Source organism: Equus asinus, chromosome 3, assembly GCF_041296235.1.
Source record: "Equus asinus isolate D_3611 breed Donkey chromosome 3, EquAss-T2T_v2, whole genome shotgun sequence".
NCBI lineage: Eukaryota > Metazoa > Chordata > Mammalia > Perissodactyla > Equidae > Equus > Equus asinus.
In genome coordinates, this window is record NC_091792.1 from 26,234,411 (window position 1) to 26,254,766 (window position 20,356).

The 20,356-nt window shown below is 34.8% G+C and overlaps 1 long non-coding RNA gene across 3 annotated transcripts in view; it reads right to left on the reverse strand.

Annotated features, from left to right (window-relative positions):
• The window catches only part of LOC123284221 (uncharacterized), a 266,845-nt gene extending 249,924 nt beyond the window's left edge, over nucleotides 1-16,921 (reverse strand). For all 3 annotated transcript variants that reach the window (XR_011502436.1, XR_011502437.1, XR_011502438.1), the window contains exon 1: nucleotides 16,651-16,921. This is a non-coding gene — a long non-coding RNA (uncharacterized lncRNA). The remainder of the gene's footprint in view (nucleotides 1-16,650) is intronic.
• Between the last annotated feature and the right edge of the window lie 3,435 nt (nucleotides 16,922-20,356).

Below are 20,356 nucleotides of genomic sequence, written 5' to 3' on the forward strand. Positions count from 1 at the left end.
ACCTGAGACTATATTTTTGATGTATCTTGCTTAGGAATTCCTATAAACAACAAGGTAGTATACCACCATTCTACACTAAAAGTGATAGGAGGGAAAAAGATTACCATTATTACTTTAAATCTGCTTCCATTTCTAGGGATCATGTTCAATTACTCTGGATAATGAAGCAATTTCTCCCTCCAGTCTTTCCAAAAAAGATACATAATTTGGTTATCAGAGAATCAATAAAGATACATTTTCAGTTTTTCTTGTTCAATTTTGATATCCAGAAAACGACAATTGAAAATATCTTAACACATCTCAACATAAACATGTTATCCAAATCATAACTATGATTTTACTGAAGCTTTCTTTGCCTTATAGAATAAAATATAAGGAAAGCACGGATTTACCTACTTATTCACTTATTCATATTCCTGTCTGTACTTATTTATTCATATTCCTACTTTTTCACAAGTAGTAGATATTTATCTAGAATCCATACAATAAGAAAATCCATAAAAAACAAAATGAGTACTACTTCCACTTTGTTTAAATGAAAGGATTCTGAGACCTCATCCTGTCTACTGTAAGGCTGGTTTTCACCCCTAACGGAATGTCTCCCTCCCACTCTACCTCCAGGAACACAGGGAGCATGCACAGGCCAAATGTAAATACTAACTTAGAGTTCATCATTTTGAGTAAGCCGGAAACCCACCTCCATAAACCTTAAGAGTCTTTTGCTTTCAGCTCTTGAAGCAACTACATTTTTCACTGTCTTGGAAACTACACAGATCAAAGTTGTCCTTTTTTTTGTTTCCTGAAATTCCAGAGGAGCAAACTGATTTTAACATTGCAAGGCCAATTTTTTCTCAATACAAGAGTTGGAATGAAAAAATCCACTTTGTAGTGAAGATGGAAACTCAAAACTCTTCTTTGGAACTGCTGCTCTAGTTTGACTGTGCCCTCTGGCTGGCCATCTACAGTCACCATATGCAGTAACGGTGGATGCTCTTTAAAATAATTTTTCTGTCATGTTAGCTAAATTCATTACTAAAAGAAGAACAAACAATACCATCTCTATTATAATAATTCTTTCTTTTAATATGTGTAAAATTTGAGTGCCTCTTTCTAGAAAAAAACAGGATTTTTTTAGTGCACATATATTAGGTAGCACTTACTTGTAGTGGCGAAAAACCATGCTATGGATAAACGTTGCCTAATATATTACCTCATTGTTCAAAGTTTTGGCATATTGTGTCCAAGTTCTAAATAAAACAAGCCGGAAGGGTTGTAATAATGAGTACACACCAAAATAATCTGTCTTCTGACAGGTTCTTCAGGCAGAAGGAATATGATACCACATGGAAACTTGCATCTAGATAAAGGAATTAAAAGTTCCAGGAAATAGTCAAAAAGTGGGCAAATATATCATGAATCTCCCTCACTCAATCTCTCCTTTTCAAAATAATTGTCTAAAATGAAATTTTTAATTAATAATGTATTGGTTACAGCAGTAGTAACAATGCACCGTTAGGTTTATAGCAAACATAGAAGTAAAATATACGATGTTTTTATTCAGGTGGTTTGTTTTTGGAAACGTGACAGTGTACATCAGTGGTTCTCAATGGAGTTAATTCCTTCCCTCCACCTATCCACGGGAAGTTTGGCAAAATCTGGAGACATTTTTGGTTAAGTTTTGTTGTCCCAGCTGGTGGGTGTTTACGGGCATCTGGCAGGTACAAGCCGGCAGTGCTATTGAACATGCTGCAATGCACAGGACAGCTTCTCGCAACAAAGACTCATCCCACTCAAAATGTCAGCTGTGCCACTGTGGAGAAACGTGTCTAGATAGGAGGTCTTAGGAATCTACAGAAAGCTACCAAAATTAGTAAACAATTTTTGCAAGTTTCAAGATATAAGTAAGGTCAATATACAACATCAATTATATACCTATGTACTATCAGCAGAGTTGGAAACGTAAAAATTTTTAAAAATTAACTAAAAATAGCATCAAAAACATGAAGCACCTAGAGATGAATTTATCAAAATGTGTCAAAGACCTGTGCACCAAAAACTACTAACTATTCCTGCTGGAATGCAAGGAATATCTGAATCACAGATTTTAACAATGTTAAAATATTACTGATATTGTCAAAATGTTGATTCTCTTCAAATTTTTCTATAGATCCAATGTAACAGCAAATAAAATGTGAGTTAGGACTTTTGTAGAAAATCACAAGCTTATTCAAAAATATATATGCATTACAAAGAACTTGAATAGCCAAATAATGTTGACTGAGAAGGACAAATCTGAAAGACCAACACTAGCTGATTTTCAGGATTACTATAATTCCACAGAAAAGAAAAAATCATACATTGGTGTAAAGTTGTCCATATATACCAAAGGAACAGAATTGAGAGTCAAGAAAGAGATTCACATACATATGATTAATTGATTTTGACAAAGGTGCTTAGCCCAAAATAAGTCCATGGAGTTCAAAACCAAAGAAATCGCCTTAAAATATATTTTTAAAATTATGTTGTTGATATATTTACTCACAAAAGACCAAATACGCAATATTTCTCAATAATGTAATATTTGCTTCTGGAATTGGACAACATTTTCTTCATATAAACAAGAATTGTAGTTATTTAAATGCGGGCATGGACAAAATTTAGTATATTGAGTTAGAATAAAAGAAGGGTGTCTTTTTTTATTTGATCATAAACATTGTTATTCGCCTCAATAATGGAGACAAAACCTATATTTTTTCTCAGTTTGTCTCCCTGTTGCAGCAACTCCAAATTTTACACATTTATATTCATGATTAGTAAAAGTAGTATTCATTTAGAATAGTTGAAAAATACAGGATGTAAAAGAAACACAATATGCCACTGATCCTATCATTCCAAGATAAACACTACTAATATAAAAGTTAATGCACGTCCAATCTTTTAAGCTCATATAAAATTTTATTTTCCATGGGTGAGAAATACATTCTTAAAAACTGGAGAATTACTTGGAATAATTTCCACTCTCACTTTGGAATCTAAAGTATGTGGTATTAAATTCTTTCTCTGACACTACTGTTTGGCCATAGTAAAGTCACTTGACTTCTCTAAGATTCATATTTTATCTGTAAAACTGTTATTAATATTACCTAGCTCTCAATATAGTTGTGAGAACTAAGTGTTGTAGAACATGCTGCAAGTAGGACTGATATCATTATAGCCATTCTGCTTTTCAATATATTTAAATACTTTTGTATCAGCTAATAAACAGTTATTCTTCTTGGGCCCTCAAGGTTCACATCAACCGTACCAGTTGCCTGGAGTACTCCTTTGACACCACCCAGACATTCTCATGATCCAACCATTAAAGGATTATTGTCTACCATAAGGGGGGATCTCTAGGACCTGGCTTCAGACTACAGCTATATATATTCTGATTGTGAGCTGCCCATTCCATACTTGTTAAATATATTTTTTGTGATCACATCTGTTTTTGTTCAGCAGGAATGTTGGTCCTCTGCAACAAGGGCCCAAATATGGAATACTATTTTCTTAGAACCAGCATTTGGAAATAATACACACTGCTGTCTGTTTACCTTCTTTGATTAAAGGATGTTATGTAATGTTAGACTGTTTGGGTTTCATCTTTCTCCCAAATCAAGATTCTTCAGTAGAATTCCTGGACCTAGAGGCAGTGCTCCTATTTAGACAATTCAGCTGTAAAAGCTGTTTCTGCCATCATCCAATTTGATCAGGTGATGGCCAAATCACTTTAAACAGATTGGTCAATTTCTATGCCATAAAGATTGCTAAATCCATTGAGTATCACCTCCAAATGTGGATAACCTATGTTAGGAGGATAGACAATCTCTAGGAATAAAAATAAAATCTATATATTCTTTTTTTTTCCAGGAGAGATAACAATATTTATAACTTCTTAATGAGTACAATATGTTGCTATATATGCTCATTCACTTTGATTATTTATTTGATCTATTGATGCTGGAAATGATAGAGAAACTAGGTGATTCAGTTAAGACCAACTTGTGTAGTGAGATGTTACAAGATGTCAACTTAAAAGAGACAGACAGTAAAAGACTTTATGGACAAATGGTAATATATTATGGGCAAAGAAAACTGTGACATTATTGCTAATAATGCTCCAATTTTTTATGATAATTAGAGAAAAATAAAAGTGGGAGAATTTTTTTTAAGTTAAAGTTAAAAAAAGCAAAATGTCTCCCTTTTAAATAAGTACTAATCAGAATGTACATTTTTGAGTCTAACGGAAGACATCCATAACCTTATTCCTGTGGTGTCCTGCTTCACATAACATCAATAAAATCTAAAATTCCTCCCATCTTTTCAGCTTAATCTCTTTCCTAGAATAATATATAACGATATAATTCTTGAAATAACAGTAAGATTTTTGCAATAAAACACTGAAAATTATATAATTGACTTTTTTGATTGGTACACCCTTCTTCACGACATAACAATAACTTATAGGGTTTTATATCTTTTTTTCTACACACACCCCCAGTATTTGATTCACAGAAGTTTCTATGCCACAGTGAAGACTGTCAAAAATTCTAAAGATAAATGAAAAAAATTCAGTGATTTTGTCAGGTATTTTCAAATATACAAAATAATCAACAGTTTTTTTAAATAAAATTTGAAATTTCCACCTACCATGATCCCTCTTCTTGCCTCTTAAGCACATTTTCCTATTCCCTGGACATAACTGATACAAATGAAAGCAGGCAGTCAACCTCACAGGATTCTGCCTTTGTAAATACATTAGCTATTACATACAAATGTAATTCTTATTATATTTTTTAATTATCCAAAATGTTAAAAGTATAAAAGGAAAAAACCTAAACTGAACTGAGGAAATGATAATTGTTAAATAATAAGAAAGTGATTTGCCACTGGGACCAACCCTTTCACTGCAGAATGTAACTCTTAAGATATGTTTAACATATTTGAAAAATTCATTAGCTTTTTGAAGATATTGAATACTAAGCAAATAACTCCACTTGTCTAAAGAATAACTATAATCTGAAAGAATTATTACCACTTTAAAAGGTATTTAATTATTGTAAGAATGAGTTCACAAACTGCTGGAAGCCACATCAAAAAGATATTCTACATCTTAAGCTGCACTTACAATGTCATGAAACAAATGATTATAATATACAATTTTCATTAGACCCCAGAGGCAACACAATATTTATTGAACATAAAAAACTGATTTTTTTCCTCTGAAATATTGCACAAAATGAATTTTTAAGCTACCTAGTTTAGGAACTCAAAAAAGACTATAGATTATTCAAACTAAACCATTCCATAAAACTCATCTGGATTGTTCATACATTTAAAACTTATTCCCTATGTTTTCTAGGACCTTATAACAGAGAACTTATTTTGTTGCATTGTAGTTATTTGGTTAGGTACTCATCTCCCTTAATAGGCTATGAACTACTTTGGAGCGAGGCAAATGCCCTATTCTTTCATATGCGTACACATTCTTAAAAAGGGAAAAGCTAGAGAAAGAACCAGCACTGGCTAAATGCTTACTATGTTTATGCCAGTGTACTAAGCACGGAAGATACTAACTTGCTTTATTTGTGCAATGCTACCATGTGACATGTTGTTATCACCATAACACGGAAATATTAAGTAATTTGTTCAATATTACTGAAAGAATATACAATGTACTGGGCTGGGATTTTTCCAATTCTAGATGCTCCATTTAAAGTACAAATCTCACCAATTAAGAGAGAATCCAGGGAACATGACGAGGATGTTAAGAGGTCTGACAGTGAGAATGAACGGAATATGTTTTCCCAGGGAATAGGAGGATTAATGTGATTTGCCGTGTAAGAAAATTAAATCACTTGAAAAATCGGCATGTAGTGCCTGCGTATTTGTTCTCTGATGTCTGTGCAGCCTGGATTATAATCAATAAAGTTTACAAATATCAGATCTGATTCAAAACATGGAAGTTTATTCCAACTAATAGTGCTGTCCGTCCGTGCAGCTCACTGCTCCAGGAGGCACACTAATTCCCTTCAGTAGAGTCATTCAAGCAAAGCCTAAATGAGCATCTGTCAGAAATGGAGTAAAAGACATTTTTCACAGAGTGGGAGGTGAACTAAACGTCCTATATAGCACTTTCCAACCATAACTGTTTATGATTTTATGATAATCATCAAACTCCAAAATAATTGCTCTGACCACAACATATTTCAAACGATCTTTGGGAAAGCGGAAACTGAGCACAATTATTTATTTAATAATTATGAGTTAGATCGGTGTCAGCGAACTTTGTACGTAATATTTTAGGCTTTGCAGGCCACACAGACTCTGTGACAACACTCAAACTGTCGTTAGAAAGAAACCTTGCAGAACAGGAAAAAAAATGGGGATAAATACCCATGACTGTGCTCCGATAAAGCTGTATACAAACACAGGGAGAAGAGTGTGTTTGATCCATGGGTCATAGTTTGTTAACGCCTGAGTCAGACAATTGTTGCAGTATGATGCAAATTCCCCAACACTGCCACTTAAAAAACCATGCTTTAATCTTGTCTCTACTGTCTACCATCTGGCATGAGATACTTCTTCATGTTTCAATAAGAATACTTCCATTCGAATGTCTCTAAATTTTCTCCAGCACTAACATTTTATGATTGTGCACTAATATTTATTTCTTACAACTTATTTGTATAATTCTATCCCTTTCATCTTCTCAAGCTGTCTTTTACTCATGAATAAAGTTCAGACATTATTCAAGCCAATAAATTAATTGCCTGAGACTCAGATGAACAAATAACTCACAGTCATTAGTCTGAAATAATTCAGAGTTTTGAGACACATGATGTGTATGATGGACACAGGCAGCAAAACTGAACATCTGGAGCAGCAATAAAATGTATGCCAGAAACAGCAGGCGCTGAGAGCAGTGACACATCTGGTTAAACCTACTAAGAGCTTGAAGCCAGAGAAATTTAGTCATCTGAAATAGAGCATGAAGATGCATGACTTTTATTGGTCTCATTTTGTCGGTGCTGAGTGAGTCAGACTTCTCTGACACACTTGCAGCTTCCTCTTTGGAACTACAAATAAGATGGCTGCCCTCCAGGCATTCACTGGCACTATTACTTTTGATAGATTTGTGTTGCCTTGGAGACTTTTGGAAGATATGACTGTTGAAAGGATTGATTTATACTTGACATAAAGCTAAGGTTTCTAATATTATTCTGACAGCATTTATGAACACTATTATCTTTAATAATGTCTTTATTCATTTGGAAAGAGATGGGTATAGTTGCCTTAAATAGTTTCCAAAACTTGCAACTTGTATTATAATTTTACAGTTTCTTTGAGATAAGAAGAAGGCTAGCTCTCCCCCAAAATTCCAAATCTTTGTCTGGCTGAGTTCTACTCATTCTTTGATTCTCAGCTTAAATATCCCTTCTTTTATGTGGATCTTCTAAAATTCCAAAGTGTTTTCCACCTAAATGCATTTATACATACGTAGGCAAGTGTATTTATGTATGTGTTGCCCATTTTGTTTAATATGCATGTCACTTTCTCTGTGTGTGTGTGTCTCCCCACTAGACTTGTAAGACCCTTTTTTCTGTCATTGAAAGCACAGAATTTAGCATACACTTCTTGGTACACGGTAGGCCCTCAATCAATAATTATGTAATGTGAATTTATGATTGAAAAAATAATGATTGAAGGCATAACATGAGCAGAAATGTCTTCATTTTAGTGGTGTTTAATAATCACTATAGAAATTACTTCTACAATTATTTCAGTGCTTCTGGTTAAATCACTACTGAGAGAGTAAATTTGTATGATCAACAAAACAGTTTTTTTAATGCATCATTTTATGTTCAGAAAATGAAGATGATATAATTTTGTTTATATGCATCATTGCATGGTTTAAAACAGAATTCTGAGGTAATTTCCTGGTTTCAACCCCTAGTTTTCTAATTTTAGATCCTGATGGGAATTTCTTCTGAAACCATAACCTCATGCATGCCCACTCTTTGAACTTGCCAGTTGTGTGCATGTGTGTGCAGGCACACATGTGTGTATCTGTATATGCTGGATGGATTTACTTGAGCTCTTTCATTCGATTTGATCCACTTTAGTTCCCCATTTCTCGTTGTATAGTCAGACTCATTATCAGTGCCTGCTCTTCAATGCTTGGAGACTCTTCCTTGGAGAAAGGAGAGAAATAGCAAGACCTTATAAGAAGAGGCAAAATTTCATACTGAGTTTCTTCTGCAAGATTCCAAGAGCCCCTTGTACATTGTATAAAGATGGAGACAATATAACTTTAAGAGATGAGTCAATTCAATGAGAAAAACTAGTGATCACATTGTGAGATAAATCAATGAAAGTTTTGGACATGATGCTTATTAACTGTTAAATAAAATCTTACACATAATATTGCTTAGATCTAACACACCTAAACCCAAATGCATATTTTTGAACTATCTGAAGTTTATGCAGGTAACAATTAACTCTGGGTTAGTCTAATTAATATCTCAAATACCAGGTAAGTATTGGGTGATGGTGAAGGAAAGGTTAAACCAGAACAGTCCACCATCCCAGTATGGAAGAGAAAAAGGTCAATATACACCAGCTGCTTTTTGAAATTTTTTCACTCTCTGCTAGAGCATTCTCCAATAATTTCCCATCTGGTCCTTTTAAAATTACTCTTAAGTTTATATTTTAAAAAGTAACAAATGTAATATAAGTATTCCATTGACAATTATTAGATGATTTTAAATAATGATATCTGAAATAGTAAGAATAGAATTAATAGTAGGATTTGCTCTATATATTTTGGAATAATTTCAAAAGTTGATGAGACATTTTTTCAAATAATTTTTTCCATAGTATAATAAAGAAAGAATGGCACATTTTTCTAAAATATTGATTTTAATTTTCCTGTTGTATTAAAGAGCAATCATGGGGCATTTTTGGTTAGAGTCTGTAGGTTGTAAATTTATCTTTTCCTTTCCGTTTCCCATGAATGCAACATCAATATTCTGCATTAAAAAATCAATAGCCGATTTTTCCAAATAGTGAAGATGTTTGAACACAATTAATGATAAACTTAAAGTACAACATAAGAAAAATATAGCAAAAAAAGTCATGCTAAGCATCAAAGATTTCAGTCATCTTTACTATGTACAATAGTTCTGGAGTATAAAAAAATACATCAAATAAAGTGCAACCACAGGCATACCTCGTTGTTTGCACTTCGCTTCATTGTGCTTCACAGATATTGCATTTTTTACAAATTGAAGGTTTATGGCAACCCTGTGTTGAGCAAGTCTACTGGTGCCATTTTTCCTACAGCATTTGGTCATTTCGTGTCTCTGTGTTACATTTTGATAATTCTTGCAATATTTCACACTTTATCATTATTATATTTGTTATAGTGAACTGAGATCAGTGATCTTTGACGTTACTATTGTAACTGTTTTGGGATGCCATGAACCACGCCCGTATAGGATGGCAAACTTAATAGATAAATGTTGTATGTGTTCTGACTGCTCCACTGACTGGCCATTCCTCCCTTTCTTTCCCCCTCCTCCAGCCTCCCTATTCTCTAAGACACAACAATATTGAAATTAGGCCAATTAATAACCCTACAATGGCACCTAAGTGTCCAAGTGAAAGAAAGAGTCATAGGTCTCTAACTTTAAATCAAAAGCTACAAATGATGAAGCTTAGTAAGGAAGACATGTCAAATGCCAAGACAGGCTGAAAGCTAGGTCTCTTGTGCCAAACAGTTGGCCAAGTTGTGAATGCAAAGGAAAAGTTCTTGACAGAAATTAAAAGTGCTACTCCAGTGAACACATGAATGATAAGAAAGCTCAATTGTCTTTTTGCTGATATGGAGTAAGTTTTAGTGGTCTGGGTAGAAGATCACACCAGCCACAACATTCCCATAAGCCAAAGCCTAATCCTGAGCAAGGCCCTAATTCTCTTCAATTCTATGAAGACTGAAAGAGATGAGGAAGCTTCGGAAAAAAAAGTTTGAAGCTAGCAGAGGTTGGTTCCTGAGGTTTAAGGAAAGAAGCTGTCTCTATAACATAAAGTGCAGGTGAAGCAGCAAGTGCTGATGCAGAAGCTGCAGAAGTTATCCAAAAGATCTAGCTAAGATCATTAATGAAGGTAGCTACGCTAAACAACAGATTTTCAAGTAGACAAAACATCCTTATATTGGAAGAATATGCGATGGTAGGACTTTCACAGCCAGAGAGAAGTCAGTACCCGGCTTCAAAGTTTCAAATGACAGGTTAACTCTCTCGCTAGAGGTTAATGAAGCTGGTGACTTTCAGTTGAAGCCAATGCTCATTTACCATCCTGAAAATCCTAGGGTCCTTAAGAATTACGTTAAATCTATTCTGCCTGTGCTCTGTAAGTGGAACAATAAATCCTGGATGACAACACATGTGTTTACAACATGGCTTTAGGCCCACTGTTGAGACCTACTGCTCAGAAAAAATATTCCTTTAGAATATGACTGCTCATTGACAATGCACCTGGTCACCCAAAAGTTATGATGGAGATGTACACAAATATTGATGTTATTTTCATGCCTGCTAACACAATATCCTTTCTGCAGCCCATGGATCAAGGAGTTATTTTGACTTTCAAGTCTTATTATTTAATAAATATATTTTGTAAGTCTATAGCTGCCATGGATAGCGATTACTCTAATGGATCTGGGCAAAGTAAACTGAAACCTTGGGGAAAGGATCCACCACTCTAGATGCCATGAAGAACATTTGTGATTTATGGGAAGAGGTCAAAATATCAACATTAACAAGAGTTTGTTAAAAGTTGATTCCAACCCTCATGGATGACTTTGAAGGGTTCAAGGATTTAGTGGAAGAAATAACCACAGATGTGGTGGAAACAGCAAGAGAACGAGAATTAAAAGAGGAGCCTGAAGGTGGGACTGAATTGCACAATCTCACGACAAAACTTTAACGGATGAGAAGTTGTTTCTTATGCATGAGTAAAGACAGTGTTTTCCTGAGATGGAATATACTCCTGGTGAAGATGCTGTCATGATTGTTGAAATGACAACAAAGGATTTAGAATATCACATAAACTTAGTTGACAAAGCAGCATCAGGGTTTGAGAGAACTGACTCCAATTTTGAAAGAAGTTCTACTGTGGGTAAAATGCTACCAAACAGCATCCCATGCTACAGAGACATTGTGCATGAAAGGAAGAATCAGTCAATTGATGTGGGAAACTTCATTGTTGTCTTATTTTAAGAAATTGCCACAGTCACTCCAACCTTCAGCAACCACCATTCTGATCAGTCAGCAGCCATCAACATCGATGCAAGAGTCTCCACTAGCAAAAAGATTATGACTCGCTGAAGACTCAGGTGACGGTCAGCATTTTTTAGCAATAAAGTATATATTTTTGTGTTTTTGGTGAGGAAGATTATTGTTGAGCTAATATCTGTGGCAATCTTCCTCTATTTTGTACTTGGGATACCACCACAGTATGGCTTGATGAGCAGTGTGTAGGTCTGTGCCTGGGATCTGAGCCCGTGAACCCCAGGCTGCCAAAGTAATAAACATATCATTCTAGGACATCAAAGTAACTATTAAAAGATATAGACAAAGCATCTATAGAAATTTCTGTAGTATCTTGATTGCTTTTTAAAATATTATCCAAATTAAAAAAAATTTAAATATCTATCAATCTGCCACTCATGTAGGTACATCATATTCTATCTAAATATCTAAATGTGAGAGCTTTTGTGGACTATATAAAGATGAAAAAATATATACATACATATATATACACAACACATTTTAAATGCAAATTGTTTATTTGAGTTACAATATGTTCTAAATATACATGCATGATATTGCAAATGTCATTATTTTTTAAAATTTGATGTTCATTGCTCTCAAGTTTATTTCTTTTTTTCCTGAGGGAGATTATCCCTGAGCTAACATCTGTTGCCAATTTTCCTCTTTTTTTGCTTGAGGAAGATTAGCCCTGAGCCAACATCCATGCCAATTTTCCTCCACTTTATATTTGGGTTGCAGCCACAGCACAGCAGATGAGTAGCACAGGTCTGTGCCCAGGATCCAAACCCACAAACCCAGGCCCCCAAAGTGGAGTGTGCCGAACTCAATCACTATGCCAAAGGGTCAGTTCACTGAGGTTTTTACTGTGGATTATTTAAACCTTTGTCATTCTCCTCTAAGCCAGTTCAAATCACTGCTCTCCTTTTTTTTTTTTGTGAGGAAGATTGTCCCTGAGCTAACATCTGTGCCAATTTTCCATTATTTTGTACATGGGATGCCACCACAGCGTGGCTTGACAAGCAGCATGTGGGTCTGCACCCAGGATCCAAACCTGTGAACCCCAGGCCACTGGAGCAGAGCACGCAAACTTAACTACTATGCCACCGGGCTGGGCCTCTCTCCTCATTTTTTATACAAGAATATATAAGGCAATTTATGAGATCTGTTTCAAATTGTATTCATTCTATGAACATTTATTAAGTTCCTATTTTAAGCTAGTATTGTGCTAGGTTGTGGAAATGAACATAAAAATATGACATAATCCTTGACCTTGAGAGTTCACAGGCTAAGGGAGAAAATACACATTTTTTTAAATAAGAAAAAATATAAACAGATATATACTATATGCTACTTAATATATACTTAAAATATAGATTTTTCTTATAGTATATATTTATAAACAATATATACATATTCTATATTTAGGTACTTACATATAACATTTTCTTATTGGACACATTTATATGTTATATGTAAATAAGAATAAATATATATATTATATAAGAAACATGAATACCTTGTATGTATATACACATGTATAACATCGATAAAATAATTAGGCATACAATATACACACAATTTAAAGGAAAACTGTGTACATAAACTGTAATTTATTACAGAATTTTAAATAAAGTATAACCTAAAAACTTATAGTATATAGACAAGCTTATGAATAAATATAAAGTACATTTTCTAACATACTGATTGTATAACTTTGAAAAGTAAAGTCAGTGTCAAAAATGAATACTTTCTAAAAGGTTAAATAAATTGTACTGCCACTGAATTAAAGCTGCTAAAAGATCTTAAAGGTCATCTTTTCATATAGTTTTACTTGTTTACTAACCATATCACTTATCAAGAACTATAAGATATGCTCCACAGGCTGCTAAAAAACATTAAGATATATATGCAAAAGACAATATGTGTTATCTAATACGAAGATTATTATTTAATATTCTTAAATTCTAATTTGTCTATCAATAAATGATCAAATAAAGAGAAGTGGCATCAACAAAATTTACATTTTTGAAATATATATTTTAAGTTAGACTTGAATAGATAAAGTTACCTCTCCTTACAGGTATGAAAAGGAGAAATACACACCTTATCACCTTGCAAAAGGAAGAGCTGCTCACAGGCCAAAAGGCAAATTGACCAACGTTTACCTGTGTACCTATGACCTCCGTACAATCCCGCTTACCTCCCAGGGAACTATTTCATCTCTAGTCCTAAATGAGTGGTACATTATACTAACTGATATATGCTTTACAATTTATCTTTTCAAGGATTTATAGTATTTTAAGTACTACTACTAAAAATGCTAAATCTAAAGACTTAGAGCCAAAGGAGTAAAATTTAATTAGTTTTTAGTATGGACTAAAAGATAAAACTTTGGGGATTAGGGAGAATCGCATGGCCCTCTCCAATCATACTATTTTTGAAACCTCTTCTTTTTACTTCTCATTATTCAGAAGATTTACTCATTATTCATTAGAGCAGTTCCTGGAACATATTGGATGCTTAATAAAAATTTGTTAAATAAGAGAATGAGTGAAAATGTTAGCTATTATTGTCCCACATATCACTGGGGTGACTTCAAAAGCTAAACAAAACACTGAAGACCTCAAATAGCTCTTAATTCACTAATTAAACCAGATTTGTAAACTCTGGCTAAACTCTAAGAAAAGGTAGAAAAAAAGAGAGGACTGATCAGTGACTTCTTGTTGCTAAAAGAATTATGTATCAGAATAGGCATCGTGGCAGAATTAGCATAATAGTTCACATGATTTTATCCTGAAGTGCTTTATAAAAAGCACTTGTGTGACCACGTTGGATGTTTCTGTCTCTCTCTTGATTTAGGAAAATATGGGGAAATTCACATATAAAAGTAGAGATTTGGTGACTTTAAAAAAAATCCCCTATATGTGCTCTCTCAGTTCTTCTCTTTCTCTCTTTCCACAAATATATATACACACATATATATACACCCTCATAAAAAATACTCAATCGTGACTGTTACTTGACAGGAGAAAAATAAGAAGACATATGCTATGACAAGGAGGCAAAACATCTCACTTTGAGTCTTTTAAAAGGACATATGACAACAAAATATACTTAAAATTGAATATAGATCACTTAGGTGTTCATAATCTGGATTTCTGAGAAATATTTTGATTATTTGACTGATATCCAGTTGCTAAGAACTAGTGTTTCTCAAAATAGAGTCACCTAAAATTACTGAATAAATCTCCAGATTTGAGTAATTCTACTATTGATTTTTAAAATAATTTCAATGGATTGTTCTCATTTTATTTCCTTCTTTATAATCACTTATTTTCTGTCATGAAATGTTCATAAACTTTCTAATCTCAATATTCATTTCATCTCTTCAAAGATACTACAAACTCGCCTTATATGGAGTGAACATTTTAAAAGGCAGAAACTGTTAAAGATGGAAGACAATGTTAAATTGTTCTATTTACAGCTAAATGTGACTAAATATATGAAGGTTTTGAATCAGTAAAAGCCTACATTTTCTTCAGAGCTATACAAAGAACTCATTCAACTCACTCAGAACGTAAAAAGTAAAGCTATGTGTACACGATGTTGGATAACAGGAAACAAGACCTAACTATTTATTTTGTTAATTCAGCCAGTGCATTCACAAGAACCCTGACATGAAACGAGCCACTTAATTGCTTAGACTCCATGCCATTTATGGGTGTTCACAAGGAAACTTATAGTGATAGACTACTTAAATATATACAGAATTCTGTCTCTCTTTACACACCATTCTCAGTTGACTTCAATAAACATTGATCAGTTGCCTATTACTCGTCTTAAATTTTAATTTCTCTGAGAGTCTCAGATTGAGTTCCTCTTAAGCAGACTCTGAGACAAGTTTCGGGTAAAAGGAATTTAGTGAGATGTTTCCCAGAAGCAATCAGCAGAGCAATGGGAAGATGAGTCAGTACAAAGAGAACAGTCAAGCCAGTAGATAAGATGACACAACATCGCAAAAAGAACTTTCGCTCAATTCCACAGCGAATCCCTGAAGGCAACGTGGGGAGTATCTGGAGTTAGCTCTATCAGTTTTGAAGCAGTGAGAGTGTTAATAGCCCCCCACTTACCAGTCATTGGTTAAGTTCTATCCATGGAGGAAAAGCATATTCCTGGGCACTCCACTTTTTCACAAGCACAGACAAAGCACTACTGACAACATACTGGGACCCAGGGCAGAGCACAAGAGCTCTGAGGGCATCTGCCTGGAGCACTGACATATTTGATATATAGGTTAGGATGACAGAAACACTGCATTAGCATTCCAGGAGTTTAAAGGCTCCTGGGAAAAGTATATAAAACCACAGGTGTTGAAACAAGGATTTCTCCACAACACTAAATGAATGCTGCCTCAAGATCCAGTCACACCTAGGTAGAAGGAAATTAAATTTCAGCAAGTATTGTTAACCAGGCCTTCCCACCCCAGTGCCTTGTGTTGGTTCCGAAGAACTTACATATTCCTGAATTTATAAGAAAGGGCCCAATGTTTAGTCTACAGTAGTTATAAGTAATACGCTTGCCCTTCAGGCAGGTGGGGATACATACTTTGCTGGGCCCAGTGAAAATGCCAGCGTGGAGACCTTTGTTCAAAAAGCAAGAAACTATACTGTGAAAGTACTGAAATATAAAGCATGTTTTTTTTCTTTTTTCTACCATCTCTCTCTTAACTTGTCATGGTGTTATTTTATTTGCTATTTAATGTTCTAAGAAAAGAAAAATTAAAATTTAAAATTTTCATCATGAATTTTCCCCTTCGTCTTTATACAGTGACATGCCAGTTTTAAATGCAAATATAAGAGCATTTAGCTCATACGTGGAATCACCGAACTTACCCAATTCGTATTTTGTAGCCAGTACACGCATATGTACTTACCAGAGAGTAAAAACACTGCACGAAATCAACTGACCTATTTATATTTCATTTCTTAATACAAGCATATTCTACCTACAGTCTCTAACCCTGCTACTGAGAAAAAGAAATGACCGAAAGTAAACTATAAGTAGATCTATCTTTCTCCTTCACTTCTTCACTTTCAACTGAAGAGGTCAGCTAATGGAGGGAAGTTACACAAGTGTAGAATAATATGTTTTCTGGGTTGTTTCTTAGAACATCCCTGACTTCTTTCTGTGTTCGAAGAAATTTCCGGTTCGAACAAAAAGCTCAGTCTCTAGGTCTGTCAGTTCCCCATTTACCCAGCCATCGACATAACTGGCTTACCTTCCACTTGCTCTGAGACTTGCTTAACTTCCATCCACCACGAGTCCATCTGAAGTCTGTGTTCATGAGGCGTCGCTAATGCTGTATGTGACTAGAATGGCAAGGAACATTCTCCATTGTCCCAAGACACAGCACAACTTCAAAAATAAAATTATTGAGAATTCAAGATGGCTCTCTTTCCTGGGTTGTCCTCCTAGCCCCTGACACTGAAGCCACACCAAGCTTTCTCCCATTCCCCAACCAGGCTCCATACTCTTCCCCTTTTCTCCTTGGCTCATCCTATTCTTTCGACCTGGAATATTCCATCCTTTAATCTTTACCCATGATTCCCGTCCAACTTTAAAGACTACTTGAATTAACCCTTTCTAGGCTCAAGCCTAGAGTAGAAGCTTTCTCCCAAACTTTCATAAAGCTTTACTTATTTTCGTTTAGGAGAGGTAGCATAGCGTTTTTAAGTAAACGTTTTTCATGAAGACAAAAATACAGAAAACTCACATTTTTACCAAGTAAACACACCCGTTTAACCATATGAGTAGATTATTACCCAGACGCCTCCCGTGCGCCTTCTTCTAGTGCACGTCTCCGGAAAGGTTCCGGTCACACATGGGCGGAACAGCAGGGACTGAGCCTCGAGGGCCGCCGTAGTCAGCTGCTGCGAGCTGGCAGAGCCCGAGGAGTGGGTGGAGAGTAGGATGGCGTGAGACCCTTAGTTCTCGGCAAAGAATTCTACTTGTCAAATTGCCCAGGAGACTGCTGAGAAAATTCAACAACGGAATCAGTATGAAAGAAATGGTGAAAATACAACGAAGGTCCAGCCTGATGACTGGAGGAGCTACGCGAGGAATACATAACCCTTGGCTCTTTGAGGAGCCAGAAGAGACCAGAGGCTTGGGTTTTGATGAAATCTGGAAAGAACAGCAGAAAATTATCCAAGAACAGGATACAGGCCTCGATGCCCTTTGCTCTATCATAAGGTGCCAAAAACCAGTGGGGCAGGAAATTGGGAATGAGCTGGATGAACAAAATGAGATAACTGATGACCTTGCCAACCTAGTGACGAATACGGATGGGAAACTTAGCGCTGAAACCAGGTATGTGAATATGGTGGATAGAAATTCAATATCTTTTGGGATAATAATGGTGATTTTTATTGCTGTTCGTGGCTATTATGGTCATTGCAGTCTGGCCTACCAACCAGTGGCAATAAAGGGACCACCAGCGCTGACATCTGTCAGTGATGGGGAAAAGCTCAGCACTCTTTCGGTACAAGAAAGCCACTCAATAAATTCCATGTGTTCAGCCTTTTTTGCCCCATTTGTGGTGGATGCTTTGACTTTAATACCAAGCTTATGTATAAGAATGTTGGCCCACGCTGAGGGACCTGATACGTTGTCTGGCTTCCCTACGTGCACATAATAGTCCTTGTTCTTAGAGAACTTGCCAAGTCTGTGATTTTCCTATGAGTGTACAAGCATATGGACTTTTTACTTGCATGATCTGCAAAATCTTATTCAATCTGCAATCGTATAGGAGGTTCTCCAACTTCTTCCTCTCCAGAATAGTTCTCCTGCTCATATCTAAGCATTGTCGTAAATTTGTCACCACCTCCACATCCTTAGTGCATCATACTTCTTAAATCATGTCAACTTTCCCCAATCAAAAATGAGAGCTAATTGGAGAACTGGCCTCTAGTTTCCAAGAAAATCTGTGTGTGGCCTTCAAACATGTACCTATAGAAGGGGAAACAAAATATCAGTTGTATTGTTGGGATTGAGAATATGAAAACAAATTTATATTGGAAAAAGTAGCATAACATTTAATTTCTCAGTAAATGATCCAAGCACACACAATATCACCAGATGAATAAGAAGTTACAAGAACTGGTCTAACAGGGGGAGAAGAAAGATTGAATGGCTGTTATACAAGAATATAAAATAGCTATAGGCTTCAAAGAATAAAGTGAATGAAAAGAGTTCTGTGTTTTAGAATTAGAAACTTTCAGAAACTCTCTTTTCTTAACAACTATAGAGAAAAGCAATATATACTCAAAGCCAAAAATAACTACACTGGCTTTTGTTTTCATCCTGAACAACAGCTGGTTCACTTTAGCTAAGCTTATAATAATTATGATAATAGGGATGATGGTAAATCATTTCCTTTTAATATCACTTACATCTAAATAAGTACAATTTTTAAATATTCACTCTTTCCTTTGGTAGCCAAATTTTATAATTTTGGCCTTTATCCAAGACATACTATCCAAAATTTTAAGTTTTGGAAATGAACAGTGTACATTTCAGATAAACATACTTAAGAAAGGCATTAGAAGAATTTGGTAGCAGACAACCCATTATCCCTTTACACTGAATGGGAGGAAAAATGTAATGAAAGATTTTTTTCTTTTACTTTTGATAAAGAATTGAATATGGTTACAGTTAAGGTTAAGGTTGTTTGTGGCCATCTCCCCAATCTGTTTAGCAAAATAATCCAGGTTATTTTTTTAGAAACTGTTTTTGGAAATGAAACATCACTGTCACTGCAGAATAACACATTTACACTGGTTGGGGATTCATGTGATTTTTTTTTTCCCCGTAAGTTCCCTGGAAAGAACTATGATTCTCTTTTAAAAACAAATTCTAACTTTTAATCTCATATTTTCTTTAATTCAAAGGGGGCTTGTATTATTCTGTATCTACAAAAGAGTCTGTGTACTCTCGAGATAATATTTACTTATGAGAGAAATTTGTCTGGAGATGCAAAAGGTGAAAATACATTTGCAAAAGTTAGCCAAACAAGTTCAGAAATGAGAATAAGAAAACATTTGACTTTGGAATTCAAGAATAAAAATGAAAGCCAGAAGAAGTGAAGAACGACTTTAGATAAAATTATAGAAATAGATGATGTTATTTAGTACAAATCTATGAAATATGACATGAAAATAATGTGAAAACAAAAAGCAAAATTATCTCATGCAATTTATCAATATATTTGACTTGAAAGTCAGTTTAATATTTATGATTGGAAGGAAATATAGTAATATATACTACACATCTATAATATGTAGGTCATCATGCAAATTGTTTTGTATGTCATGATATTTCAGTTAATTGTCACAGTAACTTAACAGGGCAGGCTCTGACATCCTCATTTTACAAATGAGGAAGTTTAGCAACATAGAGTTTAAGTTATTTCTCAAAATCAGAGTGCTGGGCAGTAGTGGATCTGAGATTCAAATACCAGTTTACCTACAAAACCTGTTCTCTAAAGGCCAAATAAACCCCAGGAGATTTAGTTTGACCAGTTTCACATTAATGGACCATAGTGGTTATACTTAACTATAGAAATCTCTCTTTATGATTTAAAAGCGTGCTTTATAGCATTAAAAACAAAATCTGCTTTGATCAATAATAATTTGAAATCAATCATTCAATTATGTAATAGAATAACCATACCTTCTTTCAAAGGTTGTTTACATTCTATACAGCGAGGGTTAGATATTTCAAGTAGAGTTGGGATGTATTGTGGTGTAGATTTGCCCAGGCCAGTCTAAGATGATACTTATCACCACAGCTAAATTATTAATGCTGTCCTTTTGCCCTCCCCAAAGTGGACTGGTTTGAAAAGCAAATTAAAAGTCTCCCTAGTTATGTGCAAATATAAGTGTGTGAAACAAACAAAAAAAATCAAAAAATTAAGAAGTGCTTAC